We start from the raw sequence: 16579 nt of genomic DNA, 5'->3' as shown, positions 1-16579 counted from the left end.
AGAACTGTTTGGGGAGAAGCTGCGTCGAAGAAAGCAGGCCTGCCATTTTACTCACGGTAGACTCATTTTTTTGCTTCACTCCCCCTGAACACAGAAGAGCAGCTACTTCAACTCTTCTGTAAAATTCAAAGCAGTTTCTTAGCTAGAGCCATTCACATTTCTATTTTATTCAAAAAGAAGCTTCCAGATCAGAGATGAAAGGGAAGCTGCTGCAAGTCACTGCTGGAGCATATAACCTCCGAGCAGTTTTCAGCAAATATCTTATAAAAGATCACGCTTGAGAGAACTTTTGAAAATCACATTTGCTGTTTCAGATAAATGCCGTGTCTATTCTCAGCTTCTAAGGTAGAAAATGTTCTATCGGAGCAGTTTACCATCTTCTGTCTGGAGAAGTTGATGAGCTTCTAAGGGCTCTCTTTGGATGCCATGGCAACCACATGATTCCGGTCAGGTCTGTTGTGTCTGGGGCACAGCAGAAGAACCTTTAAGATGGCACCTCAGAAAATACGCATTAGAGACACTGCTGGTGTGTTTTAATGGGGCACGTTCACTTCAGGGGCATGGACACTGGTAAGCCCCACCCCGTGTCCTAGTGCTGGGCCAGTGCATGCGAAGCCAAGGGAAGGAAAGACACATTGCAGAAAAGTCACAGCGGGTGTGGTGCCCTGGGAGCAGCAAGTTCATTACAAAGTATATTAGTACATATAGGAATGATATTAGGAAGTTTTAGCTTTTATGCCAACATTAAAATTGTATTCCCCAGTTTTGGGGGGGACTCCAATTGTACAAGCCTTTTATGAAGATTTTTTTTTAGCTAAATCTCAACCTGAAAGTTGAATGTGGAGCAGAGGAACGGTAGTTGGATCAGAAAGAAGTTTACGTCACTCATTTGGGCTTTCAGAGGCACTGAGCCCAGAAAATCACAAAGAGGGGAGGGAGAACCGGCGGTCCGTGGAAAGGAGCAGTATTTTCGGCGTCACTGGTGAGGCCAAACCACACCCACAAAGCAGGCCTCCCTGAGACAGTGATTTCCTTTCACCTGGCAGTAATGAACAACTATCAAACAGGAGAGACTTCCTTTTCACCTTAGTGTGTGTGTGTGTGTGTGTGTGTGTGTGTGTGTGTGCCCACACGTGTTTACACCACCACCAGACTGTATCAGAATCACACTGGAGCTCATCATATACACAAACCCAGGGACATGTCAATTCCTCCTATATACATGAAAAAATGGATCATTGATCCCATGATCTTCCCAAAGCCCGCAGCTAGGCCAATTTCCTCAGGAGACATTGAGGAGCGTGTGCTGTGAGCTGAAGAGGGCACAAAGGACATGTCCTGCCTGGCCCTTTTGCACTCTGTGGTTGAGGAGACAAGACAGACACGCAGGAAAAGCTAGGTAGCATGTCGTTCTACACCCTTACCGCGTACCCACTCTCTGGTTCCCCATTTGCCTCACTGAGATCCCCTGCCTTCAGCCTACACACACACACACACACACACACACACACATACACACACGCACACACCATGGCCTCCCTTTCTTCTGTGCCCAACCCGACACACTTACAGTCTCTCCATAAAACACCTCGGTTCCTTTGTCCTCTTGTCTCTCCAGCCGTAGACAAACCTGTATTCTGTGCTCTCTGCTCCAACACTGAACCCCACTCCTGGAGAGAACCCACACAGCCAGGCACAAGCCTCAGGGTGCAGCTAAGACCACTGGAGAAGGCTGACGTCCTGATTCCTACGTAAGTTCCTCGAGGACAGGGGCTTGGCTTTGGTAAACCCAAAGGCATCTCAGAAGGCCAAATAAATCCTTTTAACAATGAATACAAAAAAAAAGACTCACAAGAAATTGGAAAAGAAGGGGCCATATTCATTTGACAAATAAATTGATGTTTGAAACGTTCATTCATAGTTTACATGCAAATAATCGCAGCTACTCTAAGTCAAGCATTCAATAAAGGAGCCTTAGAAAGAACTGCCCTTTAAAAAATAGCTAGTAGAGTTACTCAGCAGCCTGTAGAGTTAGTTGCAAAGGTCCTCACAGTTATTTTTAAATCTGGAATATTTTATAACTCAAGATTGCTTTTCCTGTTAATTCAAGCAACATAGTAAGATCTCACTTACTACACTGCAGGGCAAACACCCTTTACAACATCACCAATAGGAGCTGTGTTGCCACAAAGGCAAATATCAAAGGAATCCTGAGACGTCTCATTTCAGGAAGAAGAGAGCATCCTGTCAGGACAATGGCTGCTGTGAGGTGTGAAGTTTCAGGGCAATGGCCACTGGGAGCGGGACTCTGCTGCCTGACCAGGGACCCTGGTAGAGTCCCGGGCAGTTGGAACCCACACGGGGAATGTACAATGAAAGCTCTTCCTCACCCGGGCAGCAGACCTGTCTGCAAGCTGAGTGGGGGCCACAGCTCAGGCTGCGGTCCTCATACCAGCGTGGCAGGAACAAACCCAAATGCCGCCTGATTCTCCTGCAAATGTAATAATCTCTGACAAGAGGCTGATTAAACAGCATGCGTTGTCATTTCCTCTAATTAAGAAACACTCAAGAAAAACCAAAATAGCCACAAAGCACTGTCAGCAAAGCAATCAGCAGCGACGATTAGCTGTCAACCCACAGTTCTGAGCTGAGCCTTGGGTGGGGAGCAGGGCTGGTTGTTACTGGTTTCCAGATCACTGTGACAGCAGGAGTCCAGGATGACAAGCTGAGAGAAGCCAGCGCCTGCTGCACGGCAAGGGCACCCAACCCCCTGCAGGTGGGGCCAGCTGCAGCAGTTTGTGTATGTGTGTGTGTGTGTTTGCACACAGGTAGGGGGACCCTGTGAAGAACCATGTAATAAGCTTCTGAAGCAGCTGGAAGTCTGTCCACTGCCTGCAGCCCATGCTGTGATTCACCCTGAATCACCCTTCTTCTCTGCCTGGAACAATTCTACCCACCCTTTAAAATCTATAAGCAGGCCATCTCTGTTTGTTTCGTGAGGCTTCACAATTTCAACACATGAATTCTCCCCGTCTCAATTCCCAGATCAGATTACCTCTAGGCCATTAACAGCAGGAGTTGGGGAACATATACAAAGTAACAAACAACGCAATTGTCACAATATGTAACAATGTATAATAAGATGTCATGTGTCCCTTTGTAGGCACATAATAAAAATGATTTACCTTCTTAAAACTACTGGAAGATGACTTCTACCCTTCCCTGCACCCCTCACTCCTCCCCAAGGGCGCAGCTTCAGGGGCTGTTTAGACGGTGAGGGAAAGCGCATGGAGGCGGGCCTGGGAACCTCGCTCCTCTCTATTTCTGTCCTCAGCAGCATGTATTTTTCTTTTCCAGGAAAGATTTCAGCAATAAATGTAATAAAAGGCCTGATTACAGCTGATCCTGTCCATAATTTGAGCTCATTCTCTAATTCAGGACCACTGGGAAGAAAGCTGATATTTAGCTCCCTGTTTGTCTGGTGTCCACATGTAGTTCTCCACCCAGAGCGAGCCCAGCCCTGATTTCCTTTGCAGCAGCAAGATGCTCAACTCAGAGATCCATTTCCCAGCCTCCTCTGCAGCTCATGCTGGCCATTGAGAGTAAGGCAAAATTCACTGGCCCCAGGCAACCAGGACAACTCTTTACCTGGATGGACTCAGGTGGGAGACATGACCTTGTGCCCTTCTCTGCCTGCCTGCTTGGAACATAAGCATGAAGGCCCAAGTTGAACAAGACTGCTTGGCTATTATTATTTACACTGTGGTGAACATCTTTGTGCATGCTGATCAAGTGGCCTCACCTCTCTGTATCTCAACTTCCTCTTGTATAAGGTAGAAATAAAATACTGCATAACTCCTAGGGCTATTGCAAAGGTTAAATCAGAGGTTGGATCTAGGTCTTAGCATGTCTTGGAAGAAAAGTGATGTGTATAAAACTGAGGAAACATTTTCTGTATTTACCTGGTAGTAGATCTCTCAAAGCACTTGAAGCCTCAGATCAGAAGAAGTCACTCTGTTAAAAATAAATAAAGGTACCGTCTTAGGTAATTTGGAACTGAGGATATCATATCAGGGGGATGCAGTCAGCAATGGGAACTATTACTTGTTCCAGGATTCCCTCGCTTGATTCCATACCTTCTGTCCACCCCAGCTCCCACCCGTCTAATCATGTGGGAATGATTCCTGCCACACCCTCTGTCTGCCCTTGATCTACAGCCCAGCGGCCAGAGTGACAATTCTAAAATAGAAGCATGAGCCCTGGCTGGTGTAGCTCAGTGGATTGAGCGCGGGCCTATGAAACAAAGGACCGCCGGTTGGATTCCCAGTCGGGGCACATGCCTGGGTTGCAGGCCAGGTCCCTACTAGGGGACGCATGAGAGGCAAACACACATTGATGTTTCTCTCCCACTCTTTCTCCTTCCCTTCCCCTCTCTCTAAAAATAAATAAAATATTATAAAATAAAATAGAAGCATGACATACCACACCCCTCCTGAAACCCCTCCTGCAACCTCCTCTTACCCTTGGGAGAAGGGCCAGCCTTGCCCTGGCTTTTAAGGCCCTTCCTCACCTGATGCCCCGCAACTTCTCCAGCCTGGTCCCTCGCCTCCACACCATCACCTGTGCCCAGCTGCACCGGACTTCCTTCAGCGCACTACTTCTTGCCACGTCCCAGCTTCCCTGCACGCTGCCCCTTCGGCCGGTACTACCTTCCCCTTCCCCTCTCACCTCCACCTGACCAACTCCTGTTGTCCTTTTCTCCTAAGTGTCACTCCTCAGGGAGGCTATCTGCTCCCTTGACCATCTTAAGCTCTCCTACTGACACTTCCAAAGAAGCCTGCACAGCTTCTTCTGCCCCTTCATGCATGCAATACATCTTGTCGCCCCCGTGAGCCCAGGCAAAGGGCTGTTCTGTCCACAGCTGTGTCCTCATGCCTAGCCCAGCACTGGTCTCACAGGACAGGCCTAATAAATATTTACTGAGTGAAATATTAGTCAGCTCATTCTTCAGACCTTAGCTTTCCAACTCATCTTCTGATTCATGCTAATAACTCACTAGGCTTCCTCCTTCATGACCATATTTCTTTGATTGTCAGGATTCACTTATTGTCAGAGACAATGCTCTGTTATATAACAATAAAAAAGAAAAAATAGCTACCAATTTAACAGGTGTGCAACACTAAGATTTAGAAGTTTTATTTTATACTTACTGAAAGAGCTCTTGTAGACTTATTTAGGCAAAGCCTTGAGGAAATGGTCATAGAAAAGGAAATTTTCATTCATAACTGAGTGAATGAATAGGCGATAGGTAGACAAATGAGATTTTTATGGTACTTTACAATTTCTAAAGAACCTTCATAAAATAACTTATTTAATGAAATATTAGATATAAATCTCCTAGGATAAAGCCTGCCCATAATTTTTGCTCAACAAACATTCATTCATTTTTTTCCTTGTAACCCTAAAACACATTCACTTTCTTTTTGTCAAATGAGATGACTAGATAGTAGAGAATAAGTAACTTGCCAAAGACCACGGATCTAGCAACTGAGTTGAAACACACTAGGGCTTCAGCCTGAGAATTCTGTGCTCTCCGCTTCTGCCCCTGGTGAAGGACTGCTAACCCTTCAGTTGGGATGTGAAAGTCTAAATATATTGCATTATTTCTCTTCAAAGGTTGTTTTTAGTACTTTAATTTCTGTGACACCTAATAAATGCATGGAGTGTTTGCTGGTATTAAACAGAGCTTTACAAGAAGTTGGAACCCTCCTCCCCAGTCTGCTACTTAGCAGCCAGATGACCTTAGCTTGACCTCTGCCTCTACCTGTTGGAACTGTACTGTCCGCATGTCTGCAATGGGGTGAAAATAACCATGATAACAATAGTAACCTAACATGTGCCTCAAAGTGTCCTTGACAAAAAGAGAAATAATGAATCTGACAAATCTTTGAAAAATGAGGCTATGGTATTTTACAAATATGAATAATTGCTATAATTATCATTACTATCAACCAAATATCAAGAACTGTACTATCTCAATTAACCCAGTTTTTCTAATTTCTTGTCAACTCTAAGATTTGATATGTAATATTTCCAATATTGTACTTCTCTGAATGTTACTTGCAGGTACTGCTATTATAATGAAGTTACAGCAAAATATAAAGTAATTTAATTTAATGTGAGAAAAATAAAACCCTTTATAATCAATTTTATAATCAATGAAATATGACATTGATTTGACATATATCAAATCATGTTGAAATATGACATTGAAATATGACATCAATTTTATAATCAGTGAAATATGACAGCTCAACAAAGACTCTTCAGAGAACTTAGAAAAATTAATAGAAGAAGAATCTCAATCTCTCTCTCTCACACACACACATACACACACTCATTCACTCACACGCGGGCAGAGGCGTGACCAGAAATTCTGACCCCTCACATGGTGGGGTGGGGAGGTGTGTGTAGAAGGCGCCGGGCTGAGAGAAGGGTGGGGGGCAAGGCCAGCTCACCCTCCTCTGGCCCAGCCCTGGCACCAGGTGCTTCGTGCCTGGAGGAAGGAGACATTTCCCGACTTTCTGCTAGCCCAGCCATGTCCCCGGAGAAGATGCCCAGCTACTTTTTTGACCTATTAAAATACATTTGGCTCCTTTTTATGTGGTTAAAAAAATAACACAAGATCTGCCTTCCTAACAAATGTTTACCTATACAACATGGCGTTGTTAACAGAGGTGCAATTTTGTACAGCAGATCTCTAGCACTTATTTCATCTTGCAGACCTGAAACTCTGTACCCATGAACAGCAACTCCCTTCCCTCCCTCCTCCCCCTTCCCCGTAACCATTCTCTGCTCCTACGAGTCTGACTGTTTCAGCCCCTCATCTCAGTGACATCATGCAGCACTGGCTTATTTCACTTAGCATAACATCCTCAAGGTTCAGCTACATCATTCGTTGCATATGACAGGCTTACATTCCTTTCTGAGACCAAAAAATATCCTATGGTATGTATATACCACTTACAATACCATTTTAAGGATCTACTTTTCAAATAAATGGAATTTTTTTTAGAAACATATCATCACATTAGAGCAGAGCAGACTCTTGTGCCAGGGGTTCTTCACCCCAAACAGGCATTCCCGGGCCACAGGGGTTCAGTCTCTGAGTATTCAACATGGCTGGGAAGAGGAGGAGGAAAGGGGGAAAAGGACACCGCTAGGAAAGCCAGTGGGGCCCCCTGTGCCTCAGTTTCCTCATCTATAAAATGGCCATATTGGATTAGATGATGTATCAGTTCAAAGTCCCAGCAGGAAAAGAGATTACACACTCAAATGGGAGCTATTATGAAGGATATTATTCTGAGGCATGGACCAGCTTAAGGAAACCACCCAGTGATGGACAAGTGGGTGCCTCCTATTGGCCAAATCCAAACGGAAGCCAGAGGGCAGAGCAGCCCTCTGATAGGGCCCAGGGAGAGCAGCCCCCTGGGACCTAGCACAGTGCAGAGAAGAGGGGAGAACCGATCTGGAGGGACGGAGAATACCCAGCACAGACCATCCCCGCGTACCACAGAGCTCCAGGATTCCCTCACCACTTCAGTACAAAAGTACGGTTTGCTACAGCAAGAAAAAAGTCTATGTGTCCTCCAAAGATTTGAGGAAAATCTACCAGGACAGTTTCCCATCATCCCATGAACTTAGCTCATGCAGCAAAATGCGTTTGCTGCTCTTGGAAACAGCTCCAGCTGACACTGTCACACTAAACAGTACCTGTTCTTCCTCAAGTGAGCTCTTACAAATGGAGCCAGCAATTGATGTTTCTCCCTCCTTGTCTTATCCCCTGAGATCCGTTCTTTGTTTGGAAGGAGGATCCTGCCATGTACATGGCCTCACAGAAGAGATATTTCAACAGGGGCAGAGAAAAGGCTTTCTTTGCTTTTAAACTCAAGCTTCAGATCCCAGGCAAGCTGACGAGCCAGAGCAGAGCCTTGTTCCCCTGCCACTCCACAGCGGACCTGAGAGATGATTTTGTGTGGGGGGGAAATGTGGAGAGAGAGCTAGGACTGGGTGGGCATTGCGGTCCCTGGAAAGGACTCCCAGACCCTCCCCCTCAAGCTGAAACAGTCCCCGATAAGCACCCCTTGAGTTCTCTTCCTCTTCTCATGTACAAGTCATCTTCGGACCTCCCATTTTCCTCCTGGACTGGGCCCTGCTCCAGGCACCACCCCAGCACCGCCCACCCAGCTTCCAGTGGCAGCGAGACCCTGTGGGAGCTCAGGGCTCAGTGGGGAGCCCAGTCCTGGGACAGAGGTGTGAGATTTTTAATTTCCAGAGACAAGGATCCTGTTGAAAGTTTCAGTTTGATAAATGGTTGCTTCTCAGGAAGTCGCTAGGGTCCCCCACCCTAAAGACCCAGGCAGTTTGCTGACCGGTGTCCAGCGTCTGTCCTTCCCTGAATTAGAGGCAACATCACGTTCCAAAGCACATGGGGCTCTGCTGTGACTGCTATACAGGCGTCCAGCTGGATAGCACCGGCCATCAGACCGTTGTCACACTGTCAGACCAGAGGGGAGTCACAGTGGGTTAGAACAAAAACCCGTCTGGGGAAAAAAATAAGTTTTCTGAGTAAAACATGTCTTCACTTCTTTCAAAGGAGAAAGATTATTTCCAAAAGGCTTTAGAAAGTGAAGGAAGACTCTTGAACTTCTGGCAACTAACAAACTAGAAGACGGCCGGAGGGTCCCCTCTGCCCCTTCTGAGGGGAGGGGCCCAGTGGGCCCACGCGTTCCCTGGGCAGCGGTGTGACCATGACCCAATCGCTTCACCTCTCGGTGTCTCGTTTCCCTCGTCTGCAAAAATGCCAGGAGTTTGGATTAAGATGATTATGAAGGCCCCTTCCAACTCTAAAACTACATGACTCTCCAGCTGGGAGAGGATTTGTCAGTGAAAAATGAAGCAAAGCAGGAAGAGCTGCCGTATCAGCCACCAGGGCTGTGGCCTGACAACAGAAAAGTGCTCTGCAGGTCCAGTCATCCTGTCGCCCGGACGCCTCACAGCTGCGGTCTCACCTCGGTGACGCCACCCTGCCGGGCTAGCCCACGGGTCTGGCTGTGTCCCGCTGTGTTCAGAATTCTCACGGTCCCTCTGCAACACGACACAGTGCCACTCCTGATGGGGCTGGCTCCATCAACTTCAAACTCAACTCTAGGTGAAGTTGGAAGCAACCTAGGTGTCCGTCAGTAAATGAATGGATCAAAAAATTGTGGTACATATACACAATGGAATTCTATGCTGCAGAGAGAAAGAAGGAGCTACTACCCTTTGCAACAACATGAATGGAACTGGAAAGCATTATGCTGAGTGAAATAGGCCAGGTGTTGAAAGACAAATACCATATGATCTCACCTTTAACAGGAAGCTAAACAACAAAACAAACAAGCAAGCAGAATAAAAACAAAGACACTGAAATAGAGAACAAGGGGACAGTAACCAGAGGGAAGAGGGAAGGGAATTTAAGGGAGAAAAAGGGGGAGGGATTTGGAGGAACAAATAGGAAGGACACAGGGACGAGAACTAAGGGGGGTGGAAATGGGAGAGAGGTGGGAGCACGGGGTGTTGGGGGGCTGGGATGGGAGAAATAGACAAAAAACTGTACTTGAAAAATAACTAAATAAAAAAATAATAAAAAAATAAAACTATAAAATAGTAAAAAAAAAAACCTCAACTCTAGATGACAGCCTTACAGCTGGATGATGTGGCAAGTGCTAAGTCTAATCCCCACGGCTCTGGTGCCCAAGTCCTTAAAAAGAAGAGTGCCAGATGTTATGCTTGTGTATTTGATGGGAAACTGAATGGGAAGAAACAAAACACAGCCAGCCTCGTGGTAACAGCTAATGGTTTTTGAAAACCCATCATCTAAACATATCAGAAACAACATATTTTCAGAACTGTGACAAAGTCAAATCTCTCTCAAACACAAAAAAAATACGTCTGTCATGAGTAATTCAGAATAAAGCAATCTGTCAGTTGTAAAATGCAAGTACTCCTTCACACACAGTTTGAATGCTTCCAACTGTCTCAAAAAAGTCCATGTTGACATATCAACAATATTCAGAGGGAGTTTCAGGAGCTAATCAGTTACTCGGGTAACAACAGGCTAGATCTCCCACAAGCACTTAGCACTGTGATCAGGTGCAAACCTGTTCCCCAAACTGTCCCTTCCTCTCACTACCTGTCACACAAGCCAGGGGCCTGGGCATCACCTAACAGTCCCCCTCCTCCTCCCATCAAAGATTCACCTCCTGAGCGTCTCCATCTCCTGTTCTCCACCCACTGCCCCTGCCTTAGATCAAGTTCATCCTCTACGTACGGGCAAGGGATTTCCTCCTTTACCATCTTCGATTAATTCATCCATCCTTGAGATGTATCTTTCTCAAATATGTCAATACATTTGATATGCTAGCCCCCCACTCACACCCGCTCCTAAATGCCTCCCTCGTACTGACAGAAAGAACTCAAAATTCAGTACAGTGGCCTCTCTCATACTCCATGCAAAGCCTTGTCATTTTCCATGGATTGTGATATTCAGGTCTCCACATGTTCACCAACCAAACCTTCCACACACATGCCCCGACCTCCAAAATGGTCCACGTAACAATTGTGGCTTTTTTCAACATGCAAACTCCTCCTCCCGGGCCTGCACGGTTGGTCCCCTGCCCCTCCCTTCCCCTGTCAGCACTCTCATTCCCCAGGGCCCCGCTCCGGCCGTGCTGGCCCTCTGTTTGCTCTGTGTCTCTCGGCACAGCCATTTCCCTTTCCGAATGACTCTGCACTTGTCCAACTCATTCTTTGGGTCTCACATTCAATATCTGTCAGAGGGATCTTCCCTGACCCCCCAAAAGAAAATCTGGTTCTTCTACTACAGATGCTGTAGCCTACTATTCTTTTTCCTATTTCATTGATCCCAACTGATGGTTTTATTTACTCGTATTACTGTGGTTATTCATTCTAAAGCCATTGCCCTCAAGGGACATTCACTTCATGAAGTAGAAGTCATTCAAGTCCAAAGTCATTCAAGTCCAAAGTATTTGGAGAACCCAATGCGTGGTATCTCCAACCTCACTTCTTCTATGAATACTTTTCTGCTCACTTCCACCACTCAGGTAAAAAGAACCACTTCCTCTCCTGCAGCTCAGCTGTGCCCTGAACAGGCTTAAATCACAGCACCAGGCTGCCCAATGCACTTGCACATTGTTCTCACTCTACCAGGCGGCAAACTCCTAGTGGCAAACACCAAGTTATGTCTCTGAGGCCCGTGAAACTTTAAAAGAGCACAGAGAGGGGCCTAGTCCTCAGATACCGACCTGTTAGAGTGCTGTAAGAAAGGCAGCAAGATAATTTTGTACTTCAACTCGCACTTTAGATTTTTAACATCAAATAACAAACAAACGTACTATGCTGACGTATTTATGGGCAAATTCTAGCCAGATTCAGGGAAAAGTGCACAAATATGCGTATGGAGTGCTCAGGAACCAGGTCCCCTCACTGTGCCACTGATCAATCCCCAGCCCCTAGCACAGCACCTGCATGTCATAGGTGCTCAATCTGTATTTAGTAAATAAATGAACAAAAAATAAATAACAGAATGAAAAATGAATGACCTCATCCTCAAAGAATTTACTACGTAAAGAAATGAAGAGCAGACAATCAAAACTTTGAAATTATCATGAGCATTGCATATTAGGTTGCACAAATGAAGTTGCTGCTTTGGGAGGTTAATTTCACATTGTTTAATCTAATATTTATGTGTAGCAGTGTACATGCATACACTTTTTGGATTATGTTTATTTATTGTTTTTATTTAGTTGTACAAAAGAAGGTCTGGTACAAATACTAGGTGTGTGCCTATGTTTTGGTTTGCCTAACACCATTTTGGCTTAAGCCTATTGGCCTGGACTAATTATTTCCCCATCCTATTCATATTTGCCATAAATATTTCACTGTCAAAAGTGTCCTGGTTTATATCATAAAACTCTGTGAACTGTGAAAGTCCTGTAAGACATTCTAAGGCTTGCGGTCATAACCATAAGAAAGTTTTCTCCCTCTATGGACTTTTTCCTTTGGAGACAAAGGTTATGTACAATCAGAATAAATACTGGCTTCCCACAAGGCCTCATCTGGGGAAATGTCATGTTTAGGGAATCATAGTCTAAAAATAACCAATAAGTAAGCATAGTATCTACTAGTCCTTAAAGAACACCAAGGAGAGTCCAATACATGACTCCCGGCAATATTTCTTCAAAGCTCCTTCGACTCCTTTGCAAACCCCATACCACAGAGCTCCCTGGTGGGGGAGGGCCGGAGGGAGGAACCCTGTCTTTCTAAAGCTCCACAACCAACTTCCAAAGGACACCCCTCTCACCCCTCCTTTATGCCAACTCATTAACCCATCTCCAGATTCTTCGTCACTGAATTATAAAAACTAGGCAGCAGATCTGGCAAAGATGGAACTTTCTTTAGAAGAAAGGGGAGGAGGAGGAAGTTGAGTGGATAAAGGCAAATTTCTTTGATGGGGAGATGGGTAGGAATTTCAAATAGTGCATATTAACAATATGTATTGCACACAGAGACAGTCACACACACAAATATATATACACATATAGACACAGACACACAGTGCCACAGATACACACACACACACCCTCAAAACAGGCAGAGAGACTGTGCGAGGCTACAAGATGAAAAAGACTTTCAGGATCAAATGAATTTTGGATCCAAAAACTGTTTATATGAACAGTGTATTAGATGATTTGTGGAATTATTGTTCATGGTCTAGGATGTAATGATGACATTGTGCTTATGTAAAAGACTGTCCCTACCTATTCTTAGAAGTATTTGGGGGTGAAGTATCATGATGTCTTCAACCTATATTCAAGTGGTTCAGAAGAAGAATGTCAACATTTACCCATAAATCTTACTTAAACACAACTTAATCCAAAGTGTATTCACAGGGTGGGGCAAATGTAGGTTTACAGTTGTTTGTACAGATGATAATACAATAATTAATCATAATAACACGAGAATAAACTGTGTTTGACACACTCACGACTGTAAACCCACTTCTGCCCCTGCATGTGTAGCAAACACCAGAGGAAAAGCAGGTGCAGCAAAACGAAGGAACTGGGCACTTCTCTGTCAACTGTCCTGCAGGTTAATTTTAACAATAAAGAGGAATGAACCATAAATAATAAACACAGTCCCTTTCACATGTGTACTAAATATTCCACACAATACCCTCATATTTTCCTTTGAAGAGGTAACTGCCCTGATCTGGGGTGTGGTAACAATGCCCACAGCCCTTCATGCTGGGAGGGATTGTTTATTAAACCCTCAGGGAACCAACTTTCTAATAGGAAAGTAACAGCTTCAGGCAGAGCGGTTAGGAGGACGAGCTCTGGGAGGAATCAAAACGAATCTCTTCAGCTGTTCCCGAAGCCTGGGCAAAGTGGTCCCCGCCCAGCTGGAGGCGGCTCCTTTCTGTGAACCTGTGAGCTCCTTTGCCCAACCTATGAGTACCACGCCTCCCTAATCCTCCCATCACATATTCCAGGGGTGACCACTTACTGTATTGTCCAAATTAAGATACTTTTGAGTAAAAGGGAGTGCTAACCAGACAAGGTGATAGGACAAGCAGGAAACCAGGACTGTCCCAGGAACAAGTGGATATATGGCTGTCCTGTTTATCCCCCATGAGTGAGTGTGTTAGACAAACACACAAGTGATAGCAACAATAAGCCTTACCCACATAACAATACAGAGCAACTGCCAAAAACAAATTGCTTGGAAGTCCAAAGGAAGGATACAGTGATTCCTACGGAGGAATCACAAAGAAATTCGCAGAGGAGGGGGAATCTCAAAGAACAGGATTTGTGCAGGGAGATACAGAAGAGAAGGGAGTTCTAAATAGAAGGGATTGTGAGAGCAAAGGGCAAAGCCTGAAAGCAGGGATATGCCAGGGAAATGGGAACAATCTATCTATTATAGCGATCTGAGGGGCTACCCTCGTGGAGAGACAGGAAGGTAAATTGGAACCACAGTGAAAAGTGCATACTCAGCCCAACAGGCAATAGAGTCCCTGAGAGTCTAGAGGGCAGTAATAAGACTGTGAAGGGCTTTAAGTATCAGGCTGGTGCCAGAGAATTCAACATAACTTCTACAGAAAAGTCTTCTACAATGAGAATACCTGTAAGTGTAAATCATATTAGCCGTCCTGCAGACATGAATGAGATAAACCAAAAGAAAATAGTTACAGACATTGATGTCAGAAGCATCTCAAACCTATCTTTATTCTCTCTAGTGGGTGGTTCTGTTTCACATGCTGGGTCAAGTAGTATTTCTGTCCATCTTTCACCATACACCTTTTTATAGGAATTCTATCACTAGAAAGTGGTTATGACAGAAACAGAAATGAGAGAGTTAAATGTTCAGAACAGTCCAAGCTCAAGATAAAAGCAGAAGACATGGCATTTGAGGTAAAGGAAAAGCAGGTTAGTGAGAGGGGAGGGAAGAGTTTCCTTTGAGGATGGGAAATTGAATTTTGAAGTCACAGCTCATGTTAATTCAAGTCCTTCTTTCCCACCCAAAAAAGCCTGAGGCAAGCTCACAGTTAATAAGATTAATTATAGTTTTCCTGAAAGTTAATTTACAGACATTTAAAGGATTCCACAGAAAATTTCGGGGGGGGGGGGGGGGGTTAAAAGAAAAGATTTCAACTGCTTTCAATTTTTAGCCCACATATTTGACTAGATAAGAACACATGCCTTATAGAAGAATGTCATTCTAGAGAAAACTATTAATATCAAATCTTTCCGGAAAAGGTGGACAACGCTGGCAAAGCAATCTCATTTTCAGAGGAGAATGGCCCAGCAGGAAGCCAGTGCTCTGGTCTCTCAATACAAAGTCAGGAATATTTGTAAACAGAAAGCCCACATCCCTTTTGTGTAGAGGGTGTGCCCTGCTCTTCAAAACAGAGTCCCTGGTCAGCTAAGGACATAAATGAGTGGGAGAAAAGGCTGATCTAGAAAAGCCATTCTTGAGTTTTCAGTCCATGGATTTTTGTATCTACAAAGGACATCCAGGAAAAACAAACAGGAGCCAACTTGAAGAGGTTTCCGCTGGGCTTAGAGCTTTCAGAAACGATAATTGCAATTAAATGGAACCCATCAAGTACGCTTAAGTGCACAAGGTCAGGCAGGTATTTACGCCTTTGGAGGATGAAAGGGAACCAGTTCATTATGGTGAAACCTGGTAAATAAAGGAGAATCAAATATTTGTCTTGTCTCTCCTAAATGAACTGCACCACTGGGTGATCGAAAAGAAAAATGAGGGAAAGCAAATTTTATAAAGATATTCCACCTAATAAATGAAAAAACAATAGTCTTAATTAAAATATCATCATTTTACCAACCCCAATAAATAAATGAATCTAAGGATTGAGCCCCAACAATTGATAACATTACAAAAAGAGGGACCAATATATGCTTCCTGATGAAAGACACTCCTATAGCGCTGCCAAAGGAATTGTATCTGAGTCTGATCACACCTCTAAATTCAGCTACCACATTGCAGGAAATACAGGAGACAGAGGAATACAGTGAAATGGATCATGAGTATGCAGTCAGCAAAATCCATGAGTTCTATGAATGAGTGAATATTCCTCTTTTGCTGGTCTGGTAAAATCTTCTATTAACTTTATCACCGGATATAGACTCAGAATGGCAAGTCTGGCCACCACCATTGAGGTGTTCAGCCTCCAACAGCAGCAGTGAACAATGAGCCCCAGTGGGCCAGGTAGCTGTCTGATGGGGGTTGATTGCATTGGTTCCCTTCCAGCACCTCTAGAGGGGGCAAAGATTTCCCCTCACTGTAATATATTCTAGATATGGATTTACCTTTTGCAAGCACCACATTCACATACTTAGACAAGGCCTAATTTATCATCACAATACCCCTCCCAATATTTCTCAACAAAAGAAGTATAGCAACTGGCTTATGACTGTGAAATTCTCTGGTCTTGCCACATACTCCATTGTCCAGAAGCAGCTGGCCTATCAGAATGGTAGAATCACCTACTTAAGAGAATCACCAACTGGAATATAACACCTTGAGTTTCTGGCACTATGGTACAAGGTGTAGTACACAAGGTCTGTCTGGAAAAAATCCAGCCATTGTTAGTATAACGAGAACACTTTGTGCGACATCAGTGTAACCTGGAAGCCAAGGAGAATGAGCTGGAATGCAAATGCATGAACAATGATAACTTCACTGTACTAATCAGTGAGGGTGGTAGATGCCATTGAGTGAGCATGTGTACTGTGTGGCCATTGCATTCAAAATGACTGAGTGGACTTCCGCCAAGATGGAGGCATAGGTGGAAACACCTTGCTTCCGTGCACAACCAAATCTAAGAACAACTATTTTTAACAATAATAAACACAACCAAACCACACAGAAAATCGACAATACGGAGTCCGAAAAAAAAACAAAAAACAAAATGCTCAGCTAAACTGGTAAGAGG

The 16579-nt window shown here is 44.5% G+C and overlaps 1 protein-coding gene across 8 annotated transcripts in view; it reads right to left on the bottom strand.

Moving 5' to 3' along the window:
- Positions 1–16579, bottom strand: part of NCALD (neurocalcin delta) — a 347766-nt gene that overhangs the window by 229655 nt on the left and 101532 nt on the right. For all 8 annotated transcript variants that reach the window (XR_005080846.2, XM_053661077.1, XM_053661073.1 and 5 more), the window contains exon 2: positions 3963–4014. The gene's annotated coding sequence lies outside the window, so the exon portion shown is untranslated. The remainder of the gene's footprint in view (positions 1–3962; positions 4015–16579) is intronic.

The sequence above is a fragment of the Artibeus jamaicensis genome, unplaced genomic scaffold, assembly GCF_021234435.1.
Source record: "Artibeus jamaicensis isolate MK-2021 breed Jamaican fruit bat unplaced genomic scaffold, CSHL_Jam_final scaffold_916, whole genome shotgun sequence".
Lineage (NCBI taxonomy): Eukaryota > Metazoa > Chordata > Mammalia > Chiroptera > Phyllostomidae > Artibeus > Artibeus jamaicensis.
This window is presented reverse-complemented; position numbering and strand designations above follow the sequence as displayed.